Source organism: Lissotriton vulgaris, chromosome 1_1 (assembly GCF_964263255.1).
Source record: "Lissotriton vulgaris chromosome 1_1, aLisVul1.2, whole genome shotgun sequence".
Taxonomy (NCBI): Eukaryota; Metazoa; Chordata; class Amphibia; order Caudata; family Salamandridae; genus Lissotriton; species Lissotriton vulgaris.
In genome coordinates this window covers 1,354,456,394-1,354,479,946 of record NC_141685.1, presented here as the reverse complement: position 1 = coordinate 1,354,479,946, position 23,553 = coordinate 1,354,456,394, and the positions used below count along the sequence as shown (strand labels likewise).

The following is a 23,553-nucleotide window of genomic DNA, read 5'->3' as shown; positions in this document are numbered from 1 at the left end:
CCTGAAGCACTCTGATCGAGTGCTAATCTACCCCCCACAATATGCTAATCGAGCCGCAGGCCATAGGCATTTATTCAGAGCTGGCAGGAAGTTTGGGGGGGGGGGGGCAGACTGTGATTACTGACACAGTGTCCACTCAGGTTCTGTGGAGTCACTAGCACTCTAGCAGGGACATCTATGGATTTTGGAGGCCCTGGGCCAAAGTTATTTTTGGGGCCCCTGTTGGGAACAGTTTTGAATTCCTTTTTTTTTTTTTTAATATATTTTTATTGAGTTTCCCCCCCCCACATTTTTCCAAGAAATCCAATGCATTTTTACAGTACAGATATTACATACACAGAAAGTTCGACATTTCAACAGAAAAAGGAAAAAAGAAAAAGAACCTAAAGAACCAGATTTTTACCCCTATTTACCCCTATTCTTCCATTGCTCAATGGGAAACCATATCCTACCCCCCAGTACCCTTGCCCTTCTGCCTTTCCTTTCATAGATGGCTTTCTCCAAGTTGTATGTGGAAAGAAGCCTTGCTATCCATGACTGGAATGTAGGTGCCGTCTTATCAAGCCAGGCCCTTGCAATAATAATCCTAAAAACTGCCGTAACCATAAACACAAATGCTGGATATTCGCTATTATCACCTATATTCACCCCTAGCATTATCAACTCATCCGTTAATTTAATCTTCAACCCCAGAGATCCCTCCAGAAATTCTTCGATTGCCAGTTTTAGTGTATAGAGTTGTGGGCATTGTGCAAACATATGTGTAATATTGGCACTACTTGAGTTACACGGCGGACAAGTTATCCCAGTGCTACCCCCCCCCCCACTGGGCAATTCTAGCAGGTGTATAATACAGAGAATAAACTGTCTTATAGTGCTGAGTTTGTAGCGTTGCCGAGCATAACACCGACCGGCCTAGATCTAATGAGGCTTGTAATCCCTCGGGGTGCGCCCCTACTTGTTCCACCCACTTATTGGCATATTTCTCTCTATCATCTGTTTTTAATGTATAGAGCTCTGCGTACAATTGCCTGATCGTGCCACGTAAGCTACGCTCCAAATAGTCCATTATCCTACAGTGAGACATCCCTGCTGGCCCGCCCTGTTTCTTATAAAAATAGCTCCTCACTTGTAGATATTTAAAAAAAATTGCTTCCTGGTATGTCGTAAATAATTAATTTACTCTCTTAATTTCTATGCAGGTAAGTACTTAATCAATGATAACTCAATCAGAATGAAAGAAAACAGAGTCCGTGGTGTTAGAGTTTCTAAGGGTTTTATTCCTCATAAAGGAATCAGGATATCATGTTCTGACCACCACAGGGGTGTCAGAAGGGATAGATGAGCGCGCTGAACTTTATTGATAATACATAGCTTATATACTTGATTTACACCATAGGAATCAATGTAAGAGGCGTAACAGCTGAGAGAAGACAAGATAACAGTATACACGTGGTACTAGTACATCATCAAGAGGCGTAAACTAGGCGTGAACCAGAGGTGTGTGCTAGAAACGTTACTGATAGGTGACGCAAGTGGGTGGCACCAAGGGGTGGTGCTAACAGAATGTTGCAATGTCAGCAGAAATCGGAAGCTTGGATGCGCGCGCAGCTGCATGACGTGTGATTGACGGGGTGCAGGGGACTTGACATTTACACTGACGGAAAGAGACAGAAGTCTGGCATGTCAGATCAACTTGTACTTCTATCATATCTGATATCTGGTGTTTAGGAACTATACTATCTGGGCGGAAAGGTCTCTAGGGCAGAAGCTATTCTATGCTAACTGTGGATGCGTGTATAAGCGCCTAAGTGTCTACATGTGAAGCGTGGGGCACAGGGCCTTCCTTGGGAGCATGGCAACAGAGGCTATGAATTACTTGCATTAAGACAGGTCGGCCCTTTGGCTTTGCAGCTGGAGAGGATGTTTACAGGATCTAGTAGGCAGGAATGTATTCTCGGGGAGCGGAACAGATAACTTGAAGGTTATAGTCAGTCTTGGCAGAAAGCAGGCTTGAGCTGAGCGCGAGGGGCCGCGCTGAAAGTAGGACAGAGTTCACGAGTACAGAGGTAGCCTGGGCAGAGTCAGGAGCCACAAAAGAGGTTCAGATGGCAGGAATTCAGGGCCTACTCTTGCTAGAGCAGGAAAAATACGAAAAGTGCACTACAAAAAGACGGTGGCATAGCATACTTAGGAACGGACTATATAATCCGTTCATAGTGGATCCGAAAGAGGACAAGTTAACGGTGGACGCAAATGTATTTGCGTCTTCATAGCTGGCACAGGAGGGAAGTTACATGCACTTTAAGCTGGTACATGGAGTCGGTGGGGTACGCGCTAGGGAACACAACATGGCCAAAATTTAATTTTCCTCATTCCCTCCTTGGTCCCTACGGACCCTTCATGAAATATCGATCCTCATGAATCGATCAGTCTGTTCTTGTAACATCATTTGTTCTTCTTTCTTTCGGTTACGTTTTGAGTGAAAACTGGAATGTTTAATACAAGAGGTGGCACACAGTCCACAAATCGCTGGCCCGCACTGCAGGCACAGGCAGCAACTGAATACTAGGACTAGGCCAATGCCTAGGAAGGATAGGATCTTCCATCCCCAAGCTGTTAACGTTGTCCAGAACCAACCGGACCAAGTCCAGGTGCCTGGATTCTGATGTATCTGATTTGCAATATTATGAAGACGGGTGATAGCACGATATACAGATGGTGCATTTTGTGGAATGAAAACACAGCAGCTTGACCCGATGACCTTACAGGCTCCACCTCTATCTGCCAAGATGACGTCAATTACAAGACGATTCTGAAGGACAACAACCCGCATAGCGGACTGCTCTTCTGTTAAGTTACCTAAGGCGGAGGCAGTTTCATTTACTACGGCTTCAAGTGTTCTAGTTAATCTGCGTATTAATTTACTATTCTGAACAGGTCCTAGAAAGAAAAAGAATCCTTTATTAAAATCAGTGTACTGTTCCCATGCTGTTTCTGTGTAGTCGACAAGTGCGACATCTCTTCTGGGTCTATTCTTTACTAGATTGCTATTTCTGTGGTAATCAGGGGGAGCTAGAAAAACAGGTGGCAGAAGGAATGCAATGTAGCAGGTACCATCCCAATCTGGAGGTAGACGTATGTATACGGTGTGACCACAAACAAAGTAGGAATGACTGATAGCTTTGAAAGATGACTTTCCATGGTCACTGAATTTGACCACAGTAGTGCATTTACTATGACCTAAGTGTACAGAACCTTTCTTCTTGATACATAATTCACCAGTGACTGGCAGTACTGACATAATAGGTAGAACTGGTGTGGGTTCGGATTCGACAGTAAGAATCATAAGGCTAATTGTATAATTACCTAATCCATACACTTCATTTTCTAGATCAGTTCCTATTCTAGTGGGGAGTCCCTCCTTATCCGGGTAACAGACGTCTAGTAGGACCAAGTTCAGGTTTCCCCAAACCCAACCCCCATCGAAAACAGCAATGTCGGGATCTAAAGAATTAATTATCTTAAAGCCATTGTGAGAGAACGGGTACGGAAAGAGAGGCAGGGCTCCCTTATAATTCTGATAGGGAGGGAGTCGGCCACATATCCAGCAATTTGTAGCATTGTTAGTTTGATGAGAATGATGTAACATACTAATGAATGTGTTGTTGCGCAGCGCGAGTCTGTAGGGAAGCTCATGAGGAGGTAACTCACTAAAAGTGTGTTCAGCAGAGACATTGTAAGCAGATTGTTCACGCTTGAAAATAGGATAGTAGGTAGGTAATAAGATGCTAGCAATAATAATTAAAACACTGAGAATAAACATTATTATTAATGTCACTATGCAGTGACTACGGAGTGATTTGCAATATGTACGTCTCTTTGCTTCTCTCTCTCTATCTCGATCTGGGGGATACATGTCAGAAACTATTTAACCGATTCACCTAGGGGAGGACTTAAACAATTAAACTGTCTGACTTGCTAGATCGTAATTTCGTGCGGTATTGTTCTTGAGGAGTTTTTTCTCGTTTCGATTCGGTAAAGTCTTTGGTAACACAGTCTTTGGTGGGGGTGGGTGTGTCTTGTTCCGGTTTCAGTCCTGGGAATGTTTTGATATGGCTTAGGTGGACCCACCCCTTTCTGCCTTCCAATTTGACTGCGGTCCTTGTAGTAAGAAGAACGGTCTTTGGAGACTTCCAGCGGGGCTCCAACGGACTTTTCCTGTCGAAGTTGCGGACGAGGACAGTATCCCCGGGGCGGACGTCATGCGGCTTCACATCAGTGTTGTCAGGGAAGGCTGCGGCAACCTGTGAACGACATGATTGGAGTGCAGACATCAAGGATGCAAGGTAATCTGTCAACATATTAGAATCAACATCAGTAATCTTTCTAGGAATGGGCGTCCCCCACATATTCGGTGGTCTTCCAAAAACCACCTCGTACGGGGATAGCCCTGATCTCGAATGGGCAACCATTCTCATATAGAATAGTGCCACTGGCAGGGCGACTATCCAGTCGACTCCTTTTTCCTGACATATTTTGGCAAGGCGGATCTTTAATGTCTGATTATGCCTTTCTACAAGGCCTGCTGCTTCTGGATGTCGGACACAATGGAACTTCCACTGGTATCCCAGTAACAAGGAAACTTGTTTCATTAATTCGGATGAGAATGGCTGACCGTTATCTGAGTACACGACACGAGGCATGCCGTATCGTGGGAAGAATTCACGAACCAACTGTTTGGCAGTGGTCGGAGCAGTGTAATCTGGGACTGGGTATGCTTCGGTCCAGCGGGACAGAGCACAGACAACTACGAGAACATATTTAAATCCTCGACAACGGTCCATTTGGATATAGTCCATCTGGAGGACTTCAAAAGGGTGATCGGGAGGATGAAATCCACCTTGCTCTACAGGGACGCTTTTACCTGGATTGAACTGACAACAGATCATGCAAGTACGCACTTTCTGTTTTGCTGCTGCTCGTAAGTGTTTATTGTTCCAGAGATTTTGCAAACTGTCTAGCATTGCCTTCTCTCCTAGATGTGCAGGACTATGTGCTGTATTTATCATGACTTGGACCATAGAGTCAGGGAGAAACCATGCAGATTTTCCCTTCGTCATCCAACCTTGATCTGTCTGGATCCCTCCTAGTTCGATCCAATTCTTTATTTCTTCTGGAGTGGCATGTGTCTGAATGTCAACATCTAGTGTGGGATCTCTGACTGTCATACAGTTTGTCGGATCTGTTGTCTTTGTTGTGTCGGTTGTCTGAGTGTGAGTCAGTGCTGTATGTTTTGCTGTCTGATCTGCCAGGTCGTTACCCTGGGAAACAGAATCTGTGGCTTTAGTGTGTGCTTTACACTTCATGACTGATATGGTTGAAGGCAGATGTATTGCTTCTAACAGTGCTTGAATGAGAGGACCATGCTGTATCTTTGTACCATGAGAGGTCAGAAAACCTCGTTCTTGCCAGAGCATGCCGAAGTCGTGTACGACTCCGAACGCATAACGGGAATCAGTGTATATGTTGACATTTCTGTTTTTGGCTAGAATACAGGCTCGGGTCAGAGCGATGAGCTCTGCCGCTTGAGCAGACAATGTATCAATACGGTGTGTTTCTTTAACTTCAGTTTCAGTGGTCACTGCATACGCGGCCACTAACTCTCCTGTACTTGTTCTCATACATGAACCATCCACATAAAGTGTCAGGTCTGGATTTGTCAATGGAACATCTGTTAAATCTCGTCTGGGCTTTGTTACTGCATTAATGATTTCTATACAATCATGTGGAGCTGGATCTATCATAACTGTAGGTAACAGTGTTGCTGGGTTCAGGATACTGCAGCGTCTGATTTCTATGTGTGGCTGGAATAATGTCAATTCGTAACCTGTCAGTCGTGCTATAGTCAAGTGCTGAGTCTGGGTTCTGTTTAACAGAACCTCTACAGAATGTGGAACTTGTACTGTTAACTGATGACCTAAAACAATTGAATCGCTTTGTCTGATTGCTAACGCTGTTGCTGCTACTGACTTTAAACATGCAGGGAGTGCCTGTGCTACTGAATCCAATGTACTTGAAAAATAAGCGCAAGGCTTATGTGAACCTGCTTGATCTTGAGTGAGGACAGACAACGCTGTACCGTCACGTTCTGTAACAAAAAGTGTAAACGGTTTGCTGTAACATGGTGTTGCTAAAACTGGCGCTTGGCATAAAGCTTTCTTTAATTCCTCAAAGGCTTGTATATGTTCCTGAGTCCAAGGGAGGACAGTCGAAGTCGCTGCCTCCTGTGTCGTTAACTGGATGAGTGGTTTAGCTAGAAATGCATATTGAGGAATCCATTGTCTGCAGTACGAGGTGAGGCCTATGAAGGCCCGCACTTCCTTTTGTGTCTGGGGTCGTGGCATATTTATAATTAACTGAATGCGATCGGGAGTGAGCTGTCTCCCCACTTTGGACAGCAAGTGACCCAAGTACACAACTTGCTGAACACAGAATTGTAGCTTCGAAGGGGACACCTTGTGTCCCTTGTCGGCCAGGAAATGCAAAACTGTCAGAGATGCTTGTTCACATTCGGGCTCACTTCGTGCGGTGATCAGTAGATCATCGACGTATTGCAGTAAAGCGGTATTAACTGGCATTTGGATACAATCTAGTTGTCTTTTCAGTGCTTGACTATAGATGCTGGGGCTTTCTGTAAATCCTTGAGGTGCGCGGGAAAATTTGAAACTTCGTCCATCTAAACTGAATCCGAAGAGATATTGGCTCTCCGGGTCAATAGGTACACTGAAGAAAGCGTTCTTGAGATCGATTACAGTAAAGAACGTTGCTTCTGAATCAATGGCAGTCAATAGGAAGGAGATATCGGGGACCACAGGATACTGTGGTACAATACATTTGTTCAGTTCTCGAAGGTCAATCACCAGCCGATATACTGGCGGTGCATTGCGGTCTGTACGTTTAAGAATTGGAATGATGGGTGAATTACAGATATTGGAGTCGGTCTCTACGACCACTCCCTGGGCAATAAGCTCTTCAATTATTTTCAGTAAAGCCACTACAGCATCGGGTGGTAACTTGTATTGCCTGATTCTGGGTAAAACAACTCCTGTCTTGAGTGTAACACGATATGGAGTGATATGCATACAACCTACATCAGCTGGGCCTTTTGCCCATAAGTGATCTGGTACATTTTTCAATCTGACATCAAAGTCACGTAGAACATAATGACCCTTGAAATCCCGTAGAAAGAGTCTGACTCCCTCCGGGGAACAGCATATTATAGCTCCTAGAGCCTTCAGTGTTTTAATTCCTAACAGATTTTCTGGACATGATTTCGTAAGCAACAAATCTGTAACTCGAGATAATGGACCTACAGCTAATGGTACTGGTTCCGATACTTCATTTACAATAGGCTGTCCTGAAAAACCAAGGGAAACATTCTGTGAGCCTGAGAGGGGTGCCCCTGGGACTTCATTGTGACTGATAGTAGTGCGACTTGCCCCTGTGTCAATTAAAAACTTTCTGTCTTTTCCTAATACGTGACTGTGTACATAAGGACCTTCTTGATCTACAGGAATTTCAATAAGAGGCAAATCACTGTCCCTCCCTAGGCTGTTTCATGTATAACGCTGATAATCTGGATATGCCGCCTGGGCATACTGGTACATCTGTTGTGATACTTGCCGAGTTGCGGCAATGGGCTGTGTCTGGGCATGCTGTGGCTGCGGTACTGCTACTGTCTGTACTGTATGGGACTGGTCATGCATAGGCTGTGTATTCTGCATTGGCTGTTCGTTCTGTGAGGTCTGTTGATGACCCTGTTCATGTCTAGGTGGACGCGGTCTTTCTTTAGTTTTACCTGTCTCGATGTTATGTTTCAGGACTGGACATTCATGTACGTAGTGACCTGGCTGCTTGCAATAATTACATGTCCCTTTAACGGGAGCGGCAGAATGATTGGTCTGGGCCCCACCTTTCCTATGACCGTCGGCTGGGATCGTCTGAGCTACTAACATTTTCATTTTCGTGTCTTTCATACGTTTCTGTTCCTGATCTTGTTCTTCCCTAATTCTGTTCTGGTGATATTGTAACATTTGTAACATCTGAGATGGCGTATTTGCCTGCCAAGTACTTTCAACTTTGTACACTCTATTTTTGACTAATGGTAGGGCATTCTCTACTAATTTTGTTACAAAAAGGTGCGGGTATGACTCACTACTAGTTTTTAGACCACTATTTATAATAAAACATTTCTCGAATCTTGAATAAAAGTCACTAGTATCTTCATCTTGTTTCTGTTTACAGGACGAGATTGCGTCCCAATCTTCCTTTCTTGTTGTCAATAATCTTGGCAAAACCTGTACTATTAAACCTGGTAATGCTTTAGTCTTATCCCCAAGGCCTAACCCTGGGACTCGTTTGCTTTCTTCGTCTTCTATTTCTGCCCATGCTATCTTTGACTCTCCTACCTCCCAATCCTTCTCTTTTAATTTTTCGTAAATGCCCGTGGGCAACAGTACTTTTAACATTTTCATAATATCATCATACGTGTAATCTCCCATCAGTAACATGTCTTTAAGCTCTCTATGAAAACCTGCAGGGTCCTTATCATGGCACGGAACTAATTTCTTCATTTCTAACAGTTCTAACTTAGTCAGTGGTGTGTGAACATACACACGCTTCAAGCGTTGGTCCTCACCCATAACTGGGTGTACTTCTCGTAAGGGGTTCTGACTTTCAATACTACCACCGCATTGCATGTGGTACGTTTTTCTTTCTGGAGGCCGGGCGGGAACATATTCTGAGCTTAGGAAGGTGTTATACTTACGTCGTTGTTCTAGAATTATTTGTATTAATTTGGTACTAAAACCTCTCCATCTATCCATGAGTAGTGCTTCTAATGTTTCATGTAAGGGACCTGGATCAGAATGATTATTTCTGAACTTGATGAGGAGGTGCTGAATCATGTACACACCTGCTATTTTCTGCTCTTCCGGGGAAAGGTTCAAGAATGTCTGTACTAACGTGTCATCATTATACATGTCTGGGTTTTCGGCCCATAACACGGCTGACCGGGCTAGTTCTTGCTCATCCATAGAATTGAGTACATGGTACCCTACTCGGTCTCGAAGCCTTTTATCAGTTTCCTGGAACTGATGTTCAGAAGAATTCGGATTTGTCAAAGCAGAGAAAAGAACTCTCTTGCTCTCCGGACGGATGCCTTTCCTAAGGTAGGCTCCCCTACCTACATATGCTATAGTATCTGTAGATCTTCCTGGTGCGTCATGTTCATCTTCCTCCTCGGAGGAAGCTTTATCATTCTCTTCCTGGTGTACAGTCAATACTGCCTTTCTAATTTTCTGGGACATACTGGCTATGCAAGCCCCTTTATCATGCTTTCCTTCGGCTATATTTTGACCCCACTTGTTTAATGCGTCTAATTCACTTTGATCTGTCCCGGGCCTGTCTCGTTCTCTTATTACACAATTTATAAAAAATCGTAATATCTGTGCTTGAATGTCAACTTTCTGTTTATGCATGGCAGCTTTGACACTGTCGGGGTCTTTCCCGGTCTGTATAAACTTATATATTCTGTCGAGAAGTTCCTGCATTCCTACATAGCATAACAAGCTATCGGTGGCAGATCTTAATCGTAGTGATGCTAATATCATTAAATCGTCTTTTCCGGGTACTGGATCATATCTGCAAACTGACATCTTTTCTTTAAATGCGTCAAGCCGGGATAAGTGGGGAGACTGGAAAGGATTCTGCGTGTCCCTTAAGTTTAATCTGTGTGTCGGTGGCGGGGTCTGTAGACCCGCTGTCGCACCTCCTGAGGCGGATGCTTGAGCATTATCTCTCCGCGGCGTCTGGATCTGAACTGGAATTTGTCGTTTAGCAAGATCAGGCAGGACTGGTTTCGGTAGGTCTGTTTTGAGTACGGGAAGTGGCGGAGCTGTCGGAACAGAGGAGGTCTGTCGCGGTACCGGCGGAACATTATCCGGGGGCGCAGTGCCACCCCCATCCCTGTCAGTAGGCAGGGCACGAACAGGCAGATTGGTATAAGCTGGTGCTACATCCTCTAGATATGAATTTAGGAATATATCTTTAGTTGTTTTATGCATTACTTTAGTTGGAACTAATGGTGTCGGTAAGTTTTTCGGTATCTCTGATTCAGTTTCAGATGTGCCATCTGCTGCAAGATACATACCGTTTACAAGATTATTTCGAGCTCGGTCTATTTGTTCTGTTTTTACTCGGATCCCTTCAGTAACTAATTCGTTTTCCTGTTCTTTATCTGATTCTTTAAGTCTATCCTCTCTACGGAGTGCTTTGTCAGCACGCTTACGTGATTCCTTACGCCAAAATTCTATGGCGTCCTTCTGAGATTGTCTAGCTTTCTTTTTCCATAATGCTTCTTCTACCCTCATGATGCACTCGGCATCCCACGTTCCGGTAACAGGCCATCTGTGTCTTTCGTCTAGGTGTTTGGTGTAATCGGCCCATAAGTCTAGATATAATATGGCATCTATGCCATGCTTCTGGTACATAAAATTGCCTGGAGTGTCCCTAGGGGGGATAGGAATTTCTTCCTCCAGTAACCCTTTCCTAGTTCCTATCTGTTTTAACTTGTTGAAGAACGGCATCTTGTTTACTTATTACTGAACGCTAGATCTTTTTCCTTAATACTCCTGACAGCTAGATTATACGAGAAACACAATAATACACGTTTAAACAGTCACATTCATACCACAACATTAATCACATAAAAACATTGAAAACATAGATGACTACCCCCTATACTGTATGTACTGCTCAACAGTACGGATACACCGGTGTAACAGTGCAGAAATTCGGAATACTTGATATACTGCTAAACAGTACAGATACACTGCCTAAAAACAGTGCAGACCGGACTTGCGTACCCAAACCCGTCTAGATACGACCCAGCAATGGTACTCACCGGGAAGCACGGAAAACAGAAGGCCTCGGAAAACTCGACTGGACTCGACTCGGAACTTCGGAAAACTTCGGAAAACTTCGGAAAACTGGTGGGCCTCTTCACACCTCGGACCTTGCTTCTTTCGGCTGGGCTCTGGTCGGGATCCTCCGCACTCCTCACCGCCTCGTCTGGGCACTGATCGCAGTCTTCGTCACCTCCGTGGGTCAGAGGGAGATGCAGGAAATCCTGCCAGTACACGTGTGTTCCGTCTAACTGATGGCAGGGGACAGAGTTTGCAACGCACCAACCGGCGCGTGAGGTGGGGGAGGGGTCCCTATTCGGGCGCCAAAATGTCGTAAATAATTAATTTACTCTCTTAATTTCTATGCAGGTAAGTACTTAATCAATGATAACTCAATCAGAATGAAAGAAAACAGAGTCCGTGGTGTTAGAGTTTCTAAGGGTTTTATTCCTCATAAAGGAATCAGGATATCATGTTCTGACCACCACAGGGGTGTCAGAAGGGATAGATGAGCGCGCTGAACTTTATTGATAATACATAGCTTATATACTTGATTTACACCATAGGAATCAATGTAAGAGGCGTAACAGCTGAGAGAAGACAAGATAACAGTATACACGTGGTACTAGTACATCATCAAGAGGCGTAAACTAGGCGTGAACCAGAGGTGTGTGCTAGAAACGTTACTGATAGGTGACGCAAGTGGGTGGCACCAAGGGGTGGTGCTAACAGAATGTTGCAATGTCAGCAGAAATCGGAAGCTTGGATGCGCGCGCAGCTGCATGACGTGTGATTGACGGGGTGCAGGGGACTTGACATTTACACTGACGGAAAGAGACAGAAGTCTGGCATGTCAGATCAACTTGTACTTCTATCATATCTGATATCTGGTGTTTAGGAACTATACTATCTGGGCGGAAAGGTCTCTAGGGCAGAAGCTATTCTATGCTAACTGTGGATGCGTGTATAAGCGCCTAAGTGTCTACATGTGAAGCGTGGGGCACGGGGCCTTCCTTGGGAGCATGGCAACAGAGGCTATGAATTACTTGCATTAAGACAGGTCGGCCCTTTGGCTTTGCAGCTGGAGAGGATGTTTACAGGATCTAGTAGGCAGGAATGTATTCTCGGGGAGCGGAACAGATAACTTGAAGGTTATAGTCAGTCTTGGCAGAAAGCAGGCTTGAGCTGAGCGCGAGGGGCCGCGCTGAAAGTAGGACAGAGTTCACGAGTACAGAGGTAGCCTGGGCAGAGTCAGGAGCCACAAAAGAGGTTCAGATGGCAGGAATTCAGGGCCTACTCTTGCTAGAGCAGGAAAAATACGAAAAGTGCACTACAAAAAGACGGTGGCATAGCATACTTAGGAACGGACTATATAATCCATTCATAGTGGATCCGAAAGAGGACAAGTTAACGGTGGACGCAAATGTATTTGCGTCTTCATAGCTGGCACAGGAGGGAAGTTACATGCACTTTAAGCTGGTACATGGAGTCGGTGGGGTACGCGCTAGGGAACACAACATGGCCAAAATTTAATTTTCCTCAGGTATCTTGAATTTGTTTTGAATATCCTGAAACAGTAGGAACGCCCCTTTTGCATCCAGCAAGTCCCCTAATTTCTTGATCCCATTGCCATCCCAATCCTTCATAACTGCATCCCTGAAGATCTCTGCAGGGAAATAGTTGTTTGTATAAAGCCTCAGATATCTATTATACCTCCCAATACCTAGCTTTTTCCCGACGGCCTTCCAGATTTTATATATATCACTTAGTGTCTTGAACCTAGTGTGTTTAAAGTAGGCATAATCCACTGTATTTACTAAGGCATTCTCTGCCTCCTTGCCCAGAACCGCTTCATAAACGTTAATGCTGCCCAATCTCTCACCATTATGACTACTGCCTCCTAATAACCCTTGAGAGTATTGGAGAGCTACTGCCCAGTAGTACAGCCTAAAATCAGGTGCCTCCCATCCCCCCTTCTCCCTCGGTAGTGTCAAAAATCGATATGCTCTACGTGTCTTCCCCTGTGCCCATATTAGCCTGTTCAATGTTGCTTCTATTCTATTGAACCATGTGCCATCAAAGTATAAGGGAATCGCTCTGAAAATATATAAAAATTTCGGAAAAGTAACCATTTTAATCATATTGATACGCCCCGTTAATGTCAAGTGTAAGTTATTAATTCTCTCCAAATTTCTTTTGACCTTCCCTAGAAGTGGCTCCATATTAATCTCTATTAATCTATCCAGATCCGCTGACACCCTAATCCCCAAATACATTGCTTCTGAAACTACCCTCGTATCCTGGAATGTTGTGAACCTATTCTGCACTACCTGTGTCTTTCCTCTGTTTATAAGATACCCTGAAATCACCCCGAAATTCCTTGCCTCTTGCTCTATTTCGATCAATGCCCCCCCCCCCCCGGTTCTGGTGTTGTAATGGCTACATCGTCCGCATAAGCGAATAATTTATATTCCTGCTCATGCAGCCTAACTGGGGGAATCCTATAGTTGTAGGTAAGCCTTCTTAACAACGGGTCCAGATATATGGCAAACAGTAGAGGTGAGGCTGGGCATCCCTGCCTAGTCCCCCGCCTGATCTGTACTGCCTTCGTATAGGATTTATTAATTCTTATCCTGGCCGATGGGTGTTTATATAATGCCTGGATTGCTTTTATATAGCCGTTGCCTATACCAGCCCATTCCATGGCTTTCCACAGGTAGTCCCAGGAGACCCTGTCGAAGGCCTTCTCGGCATCCAGAAAAATAGCTGCGACAGGGTCTCCTGCAACCTCAGCTGCATCTAGGATGGTAATCATCTGTCTTGTATGTTGGGTAGTCCCTTTACCTGGGATAAAGCCATGCTGTGCCGGGGACACCAACCCCTCAATAACCTTACTCAACCTTTTTGCCAGAGATTTAAAAAATATTTTTGCATCTGCATTCAGCAGTGTTATTGGCCTGTAGGAACCTGGATCCGTTGGAGGTTTATCCTTTTTTAATATCACAATTATATCCGCCCCGGCCCAGGACTGTTTGACTACCCTACCCCCCTGTGCCAAGCAGCAAATTGCCCACATGTCCGTTCCTAACACGTCCCAAAAGGTCCTATAGAATTCTGCCGGAATTTGATCTTGACCTGTTGCCTTGCCAGAGGGGAGACTGAATGTCGCCTCCCTTACCTCCTGAATCGTTAACTGCAGGTCTAGCTTTTCCCTCTCTTCCATACTTAGCCCTACCTGCGGTATCTGTGCCAAGTATTCTGTGATCCCTATCTCTACGTTATTTGAGTCCTGCTCATATAATTTTTCATAAAACCTCCTGAACACTTCCTGTACCTCCTCCACCTTATTGACTATAGTCCCTGTACTGTCCTTGATTTCTTTTATTTCCCCTGCTGCTAGTGTCTGCCTAGTCCTAATTGCCAACAAATGGCCCACCCTCATTAAATTCATAGCATTTTTCTTTTTTTGCTAGGAAGTTCCCTGCTGCCTTTTGCGCCAGACTAACGCCTGCCTCTGCCCTCTGTATCTACAGGTCCAACAGGATCTGTTCAATAGGTTCTTGCCTACTTATCGCTGCCACTAGACCCTCCTCTAAGCACACCAGCCTTCTAATCCTCTCTTCCATCCTCTCCTTTTCCTTCTTACTTCTTAACATAGTATAGCTTAGTGTCTCTCCCCTCACTCCGGCTTTAAAAGCGTCCCACACCATATCCGCTGAAGCCGAGTACCTGTTCATGTCCCAAACTTGTGTTATCAAATCCTGCATCCTTATAACATACTCCTTCTCCTTCAGCAACCCCCGTTCAAATGTCCATGCATTAGTCGTCCTGTACCTATTTTTAGTCAAAGTCATACTTAAAACCAATGGGTTGTGATCCGACACTATCCTGGGAAGCCGTTCTATTACGGCCCCGCACACCAATGAACTAGAGATGAAAAAGTAGTCCAACCTAGCGACCGTTTTATGTGGGGCTGAGTAGTAAGTACTGCCTGTGCCTATTGGGTTTTTCTCCGCCCACATATCCACCAGCGCGTTATGCCAGACCAAATTCTGTACTGCTTTGTATGTCTTTCTCTTCCTCCCCCGATATCTACCCCACCCCTGTCAATTAGGCCATCCAGACCATTAATATTAAAATCCCTACAGCATACTACGGGCTCTGGCCACAGTGCTAGTTCCCCATCCAGAAATTCAATCAACTCAGGTTTATCTTCAGTTGACCCATACAATGAGGTAAGTGTAAATCTCCCAGCCATGGTTTCCACATCCAGCAAAACCCATCTCCCATCTTGACCCTCCTTTTTGATTTTTGCAGCACCTTTCCTAGCTAATATCGCCACCCCCTTATTTCTACCTTCCTGTCCTGTATAGGCAAGCACCTCAAACCCCATTTGATCCAACATGAACTTATCTTTGCTAGCCACATGCATCTCCTGTAGACAGACTATATCAATTCTCCAGAATCGAAGCAGCGCAGCTAGCTTTTGCCTTTTCTCTCCATTATTTAGCCCGCAGATATTGATCGTAATTATCCTAACTGCCATTTATTCATGCTTAGTTTTGCCAACTTTCCAATTGCTACTATGAAATTGACCAACCGCTGCCTCTCTCCTTTATATACTTTAGAAATCTGTACTGTATGTCTCAAACCCCCAACGCCTGCACCGTCCCCATCACCACCACCCCCCCCCTTTGCCCCCCTCCACCCCCTCTCCCCCTCCACTGACCCACCCCCCCCTGTCACAGGCAAATAGGTCACAACTGACCTATGCGTGACCACTGAGCATTGTAGTGTCGCCCCCCCTCTCCTTCCCTCAACTCTGATCCACCCACCATTTTCTTACCAGACCCAGGCTACGAATCCCAGCCACATCCCCCCTATCAACCTTCCTCTTTTCCCCTGTACATTCCCTTTTACATCTTCCTAGCTCCCCCTTGTTCTGTTAATTCTGCCAAAAATTCCCCCGCCTTTATTTTGGAAAAGAACATTCTTGTGCGTCCTGCAGAGATAACTTTTAACTTTGCCGGGAACATTAAATAAGGCTCTGCCCCTTGTCTCTGGAATGCAGCAATTAGTTGTCTAAGTCGCCATCGCCTCTCCACTGTCACGTGGCAAAAGTCAGGTCTAGCAAAAAATGTTACTCCTTCAAAAGATTTCTTGGAATCTGGCCTGGCTTTCTCCATCAGCTCTTGTCTTACTAGAAAGTTCCCAAAAAAGACCAGCATGGCCCTTGGGAGCGTATCTGCGCCCCCGTCCCGCCTTTTCTTCAATGTCAGTGGAAACCTATGGGCCCTCTGAACTTTGAGTTCCCATTGCGCCTCTGGAAAGGCCCCCTTTAGGAGCTTAATGACAAAACCTCTTGGATCTTGCCCCTTCACGCCTTCCTCAAGCCCAAGGAGTCTAACGTTATTTCGCCTCTGGTGATTTTGCAAATCCTCAACCTTCCATTGTAGGTCCTCCACGACCTTTGTCTGCTCCACTCTAAATGCCTGCCAGTCCGTGACTTCATCTTCCAACCTGCCAGTTCTCTCTTCAACTCCTACCACTCTCACCTCGACATCTTCATATTTTTTATTTACTTTCCTGATTGAGGCTTGGATTTTTTTTGTGTCATGCCTTGCTCTCCGGCTTTCCGCTCTAGCTTCTGCTTGTATCTGCTTTAAGGTGGCAAACATAATGTCCAATTTTCCCCCTTCACCTTGCCCGTCTTGGCCATCCTCTCTATACATGCTGGACGTGGCTGAGTAGTCCCATAGTAATTTCTTATGGGTGCTCAAGGGAGAGCCTGTCCGTCTTGTTGCAACCTTGCGCCTTTTCTGAGTACATCTCCCCCTGGAGCCTCCACTATCCCCAGAGCTCAGACTTAAGTCTGAAGTATCTTTCTCCTCGTCGCTGCTGGCAATAGTGGATTCAGACTCTTCTGGGACCGAAAAGAACCTGTCTCCCTCTGCCCCCTCGGTGAATTCTGCCTCTGTCTGCCCCTTCTGAGAGCCAAGACTCACTAGGCTTCCCCATTTTGCTCCCTTTGCCCCCCGCAACTGAGCCTGTTCCACAAGCATCTCTGCCTCCACCTCTTTTAATGCGTTTAACATTTGTGAAGTGTTATGGTACTCTGTCCCACCAGCGGCCTCGCTCACCCTCAGTTCGGCGTTTTTCATCTCTCCTTGGCTCCCCTGCCCCTGCTCCTTCTCAGAGCCGTCATCCAACGCTGCCGAGATTGCCGCGGGAAGCGTGAGGTCTGCGTACTCTGGTTGCCTAGCAACACTGCCGCTTGCGTCCTCGAGGACGTTACCGCTTGCTCCCCCGGTCGGCTGACTTGCCGTGGATGTTCCTGTTGTCCCCGCAGCCGCTTTCAGCCCGAATGCTTCTGACACCGATGGCTGCCTATAGTATGATCTTTCTCGATCTTCTTCTTCACTGTCAAGTCCCGCGCCGGCTTTTCCTGGGTCCCGTCGCTTCGAGCAGCCGCATCCCTGGCTTGCTTGCTCTCCTTCTCCTTTGCTTTGTCCAACTTACGCTGCTGGGCTTTGGTCGCTGCTGAGATAGCCGGTGTAGATCGCTTACCCGGCGGCAGCATTTTAATCTTTGGAATGGTGCCAGATTTCCCTGCGTCTCTCTGACTCGCCTCCTTATTCAGGCTGCCAGGCATCGGCTGCTGTTTCTCCTTTCCACGTTGTGCCATCGCCTTCTCCAGTACGTTAACGCGGAGTGCTTCGACCAGGGATACAGTCAATGTCTTTGCCCTTCCCCACATACATGAAGCTCTGAAAAACACGCAGATCTTCCTCTGCAAAAACGTCCTGCTGCTTCCGCCTTGTTGATCCTTTACCCAGCGGAGAATGAGCTGCATACTACTGTTTAAGAGTCATCTGTCTCCTGGGTCTGGGCTTTGGGACGGAGAGGGGTTGAGATGCGACCTCTCTCTACAACGCTGCGGCGGCCATCTTGCCCCTCAAAAAAAAACTCTGGAACAGTTTTGAATTCCTGATTCAATTTCAGCTCGTTCATGCAGTTTTTGGCAAGATCAATAACAAGCACATTGTTCCAAATTCTAAATGTCTTTACATCCAATATTCAGGGATAGTGATGTGTGTTTTCAACATTGTAAAACAGCAGTAGCTCACTAATTATGCTGCAAATAATCTCTGACACCCACCCATTTCTCATATGTGAGGTCTTGTTTTGACCTAAAAGAAAGATTTTTAAATGGATGTTGCATGAAACAAACACAACATTTCTCTTCAAAATATCTGTAATCCTCTCTCACATATCGCCCACTATAAAAATAAATTTAAGGAGACATGGTATTTAAAATACATTGTTTAAGAATTAGTACGCATCATAAGGGCAAGACTCTGCAGAACAGCGCTGGCTTGGTCTGGGGGGGGGGGGGGGGGGGCACTGAAAGACTGGGGCCCTTGGCCATAGCACACTTTGCCCATGACTTAAAACATCTCTGGACTCTAGGTGTGTGATTAGGGCCTGCTAACGGGCATATCTCCTGACTCTAGGGAATTCGGAGAAGGCTTCCTGCTGGTATAGCAGAGTAGGGCAGCACTTGTTTGGAGCCAGACTGAGGAGTAAGGTAGTGATAGTAATGCAGTGCAGAGCCATGGGAATTAAGATTTAGTAATGTCGGCAGAGGCAAATGTAAGCGTTTCTAAAGCACATGCAGTCCTGTCAAGTTAGACTATCGCATTTCAGCGCAGTGATCATCATCACCGCACTGAAATGCAAAGTCCCAAATTATAGTGCCTCCTCAGCTGTTAAACTGGAGCGCTGCTATAATGCACAATGCTGACTGAAAGCTGCAGTGGCAGCGCGCAGCTCCCGTTAGGCTTGGGGGATGACTGAGCTGCTCACAGCTCTAGCTTCTACTCAGCTACAATATAATTACACCATGTGGCATTACATTCACTGACATCGAATTTACCATGTTGTACGTATAAGGGAAATGAAATACTCAAAATATACCAGAAATGCTTTATTATCATTATACACATTTGCACACCAATTCAATCTCAATCACATTAAATGTGTGCCCCTGGCTGGGTCCCTTAGCATTGCAAATAGCTCCGCCCCCATAGCCCCACCCCCTAGTCCACATTTCAATTTGGTGAGTACCTGCTCTTGTTTTTTTCCATTTAAAGCACTGGAAAGTACCAAGATGGAACAGTGAGGAACCCTTGAATATGGTTAAAATTATTTTACTACATTACTAGAAAGATCAATATAGCAACGGGAGGGGCAATTATATTGGAATACGAGGGGGGCATTACTAAAATAAAGGGGGAATCCTAGTTTGAATAAGAGGTGAATCAACTAAAATGACGGGAGCAAGGTTACCTAAATCACAGGGCTTAATTAATAAAATGACGTAATGAAATAACTGTAGCACTTTTACTGGAGTAATAGGGGAACAGTTAGTGGAACAACTGCAGTGCTGTTATCTAGAGGTAATATAAGAATTCGAAGATTGCCATTACTGGAATAAAGGAAGACAAAATTCCTGTAATAACAGATGTCCAAATGTTATGAAGGTGCTCGAGCTTGAGTAACATGGGCAACATTCCGAAAATTATGGGAACATTATTATTGGAATAACAAGATACGAGTGCCAAAATAAAAAAGTGATAAAAAGGAACCAACCCAGTGACACAAGTAGCAGTAGGGAATAACTAAAACCCCCTGTATCAAAATAAAAGGAACCTTAGCACGAGAATAACACGGAAACCAATACCGTAAGAGCCACCAATACTCTAAAAGGAGGTATCCTTAATGGACACTACTGGAACAAAAAAGGTGTATATCAGGGTACACCAACACAATAATGACCCTTGACCTCTGCCTTGACAACAGAGGATCTATGTCCACCCTTGCAGAGTCGTACTGGTTGATTCCATGTGTACAGGCTAGTGGTCGAAGTGGGCGGGATCGGCAGGGCACGGCGTGCCCCTACTTCTTTAATTCCAATGATTCTGTTCCCCTACTTTTTTATTTTGAGAATGTGTCCCAGGACGCAAGAAATCATCTTCACCTATAATTAAAGCTTGGCGTTCCTGGCATTCGAGGACGGGCGGCAGAGAAGTAACAGGACTCTGTCTTTTCCTTCATGCCCAGAGAAGAAAAAAAAACATGGTCCACTTCTGTTCTGCCGCTTCAGCTGCCCCCTCCCACTCTTTCCTTCTTCCCTCTCTTTCTGTCTAGCAGTTCTTTTCTTACCGAAAACCGTGACTTCAAGACGGGGTTCTCACTCTCTTTCCTCTCCTTTCTTTTATTTGCTCCACTGTGATATGGATCCAAAAAATAAACATTTCTGCTGGAAATGTCGTATTTTTCTGACATTTCAATTCCAAAGTGCAGTATCTGGAGTAAAAGGTTAAAAATATGAAAAATAACTAAGTAAGACAGAGTGGTAGCAAACCTGACAGATTGATTTTATTCACACCCAAACAGATTAGCACCACTTTTACAGAGTTTGCTAGTGAAGTGCTATTTTTGTTTTCTTGTCTTTGTTTTCCCTGGTCTTGCAACTAGTGCAAGTATATTGAGGGTTTAAAAGCGCTTGCTGCCTCTTTCCTGACCTCCAGCAATTTTCAGCAACAATAAAAATTTCATGATGACTCTGGTGTTTAATGTTCTTCTGAGAGAAAGATCATTTTGTCTAGTGGAAGTTTTGATTCATGGAAAGGTAGCTCAGAGGGTTAATATTCCTGCTGCAAAGAACATGCACCATGCAGATAAAGTGCACATAATGTAAATAGGTCAATGGGCTACTGCTTTTGTCAGAGAGATGCTTTTGTTACTTGCAGTTTATAAGTTAAAGTCCTAACATAGAAGAGTGTGCTATTAACTTTCATCTAGGAGCTGCATACAAACTACAAGGTATAAATTAGAGCATTATGTTTTCCCCCCAGTCTTTGATTATCCTAATGTTGCAAAAAGTGTTCTTTTGCACAGAAATCAATTCTGATTATTAAAGAGAACCCCCAACCATGGTATTATGTTTTAAATTCTGAGTTTGTGTTTCTCCAGACCAATCACTATTAAACTATACGGCCTACTAGTATGCTTGTCATGCGACTCCTACACCTCGTAGTCCTTAGTCTTATGTAACATTTTCTATACAGTGATTTACACACATACTGACTGTCTCTGAGTAATGTGTATGATGTAAAGTGCTCCGACACCCTACACTGGTATGAGTGGCGCTGTAAATTAAATGCATCTGAGAGAGAGTGTGGTTATGGAGACTTGAGGGGCACTGTTAAAGGGTGGTAGTGATGGAATCCATGGCAGAGGTGGTCATTGGGGGGCAATAACAAACATTAATGCACAGGGCACCACCAGTACTAAGACCGGCCCTGCCCTTTAGGCCAGTCTGCCTCCCCCATTGGTACCTCCATTGGCCTTGTTTCAGAAGTAGTAGCTGCAACTCACCAGGGATTGGCAATACAAGATTTGCACGCACACCAAACTAAGTTAGCAAACTTCACAGTCTCTCTGCTTCATTCACAAGCACTTTTAACATGTGATGCTTGCTGTGGGGCCACTGGCATTAATTATGTAGCAAAGGAGGACAAAATTATGCATTAAAAAAAGGCTTCAGTGTAATGCAGTATATTTTCTGATATTTTATTATTTTGACATGTGTACACATGCTAACAGTCTCTGGAAAGAATGTACCTTATTAGTACCACTGTAACATACAAATGCAACAGTGAGAAAGGTGATCAGTCAACCTTTGCAATAAGCCATCCACTCAGCACTAAAAGAAATCACATTTTTTTATTAACTTTTGATACGTTTGAGCTATAAACAATTTATTAGTTTAAATGGTCAGATCATGCAGCAGATCTTGCATTGTGAGGCAAATATGGCAGAGCCATAATTATATAGAAAACATTTGCAAACTAGGATATTTTGCCATTCATGTTTGAACTGCTCTTGTGGAAAAATTGAGAAGTTCTGATGACAAACTCCATGGCTCGGCGACAAATGGCTTGTGCTTCCACATTTTATTGTATTTGGGACATTCTGTGATTAGAAGCATATCCCACTTTGTGAATGTGTTTTAATGTCAATAACTCATTATGACCTTAAATAATCATGTGTATCGATTGGTTGATTAAACTGGGCAGTGAAATGCCAAACAAATACAAAAAATTGGGATGGTTGCTCATTCTGCCACACCTCTTGCTCCGCCCACTGATCCAATCCTTGGGTTATTCCCGCCCTCTGATTCTACGCTCACAGTTCCCCTACTTTTTTTCCCCCACTTCTACCACTGGTACAGACACATCCATGGCATGGCTCTTGACTTTCCTTAGCATGTGCTACTGCGCGCCCTGATGATCAACAGACCGACACCACCACAAATTAAACATGGGCGGGGTGGGGGGTGGGCGGGGTGTAGCAGTTTCAGAACTCCAGGCACCACCGCAGAGGAACATTAAACGCAGAGTAGGGTCTTCACCTTGTCCACAAGGTCCACGCCACTGACCCAACATTTACGAGTGAATCACAGAACTCAAAATAGGCGAGACATGAACATTGTAGGAACCCCAAGACCAAAGCGGTCTGTGTCTCTGGAACTTACCAGGTGACACCAATTCAGGTGCGTCACAGGAGAGTCCGAGGAAGGAACCGAGGCCTCAGGCCTCCAGCAGAGGCTGCCAGCCCAGGGCCTCAACTGTGGCTATTAACAGGAACACTTTTACCCTGAGGAGCTCTCAGGTGCCGGGGTTGGTTTAATGAGAGGGCAGCTCTCTCTCTCTCTCTCTCTTTACGACTGCTGGGGCTCGCCGAGCGCGCGCGGCTATTCTCGCTCACGGTGTAACACTAACCCTCACCAGCCCTCTCCTTCCTTCCGACGAGCTCGAGAAGCAGCTCGGGACTAGCAGCGACGGTGCGGTTTTGAGACATTTGTGGGTCGGAGAGGAGCAATTCAAAGATAGTTAGGAACCGCCCAGACTTAAATTTATCCGCTATGTCACAAAAACACATGTTCCACAGGATAATAGACTCTGATGTTTTAAAAAAAAAAAACTGTTGGATTGAAAGGAAATAGCATAATATGAAATGCAAAAACGCACAACTTTGAAGAGACAATTTTTAAGTAAAACGAAAAGGAAAAGTAAGAGATCTTACCCCGTGAATAGTGTTTTGAGCCGGCTCTTCCAAGGAAGGTGGTCTGTACGGAGGTATTCAACCGAACGACTCCTGCCACGCTCCCCCGCCTGGAAACAAAAAATCAAATGGAAGGCAAGGTGTTTCTTTCGGCAGAGTTTGACTGCGTCTTATTCCCGGCCGGGACCAGGGACCGGCGGTCCAGCTCGCCTTGTCCGGTTCAGAGTTGAAGTGACAGGCGTTGGAGGGGGCGCGACAGCTGAGCGAACGTGGCTGACGGAGGGAAACCGGACACTACAGACGAACAGCGACGTGCCCTGCCAGTAAGACAATCAAAAATAACTGACACACAGTCCCAACCACCGTGGACAGCCCCACACACCAAAACACACAAGTGACCAATACCTGGGTTTAAGCAGGTTAAAGGCCGCGGTCTATAAAGAAAGGCTGTCTC

At 45.1% G+C, this 23,553-nt stretch overlaps 1 protein-coding gene across 2 annotated transcripts in view; it reads right to left on the bottom strand.

Moving 5' to 3' along the window:
- The window catches only part of STAC3 (SH3 and cysteine rich domain 3), a 150,411-nt gene extending 127,112 nt beyond the window's left edge, over nt 1-23,299 (bottom strand). For both annotated transcript variants that reach the window (XM_086966672.1, XM_086966686.1), the window contains exon 1: nt 23,121-23,299. The gene's annotated coding sequence lies outside the window, so the exon portion shown is untranslated. The remainder of the gene's footprint in view (nt 1-23,120) is intronic.
- Between the last annotated feature and the right edge of the window lie 254 nt (nt 23,300-23,553).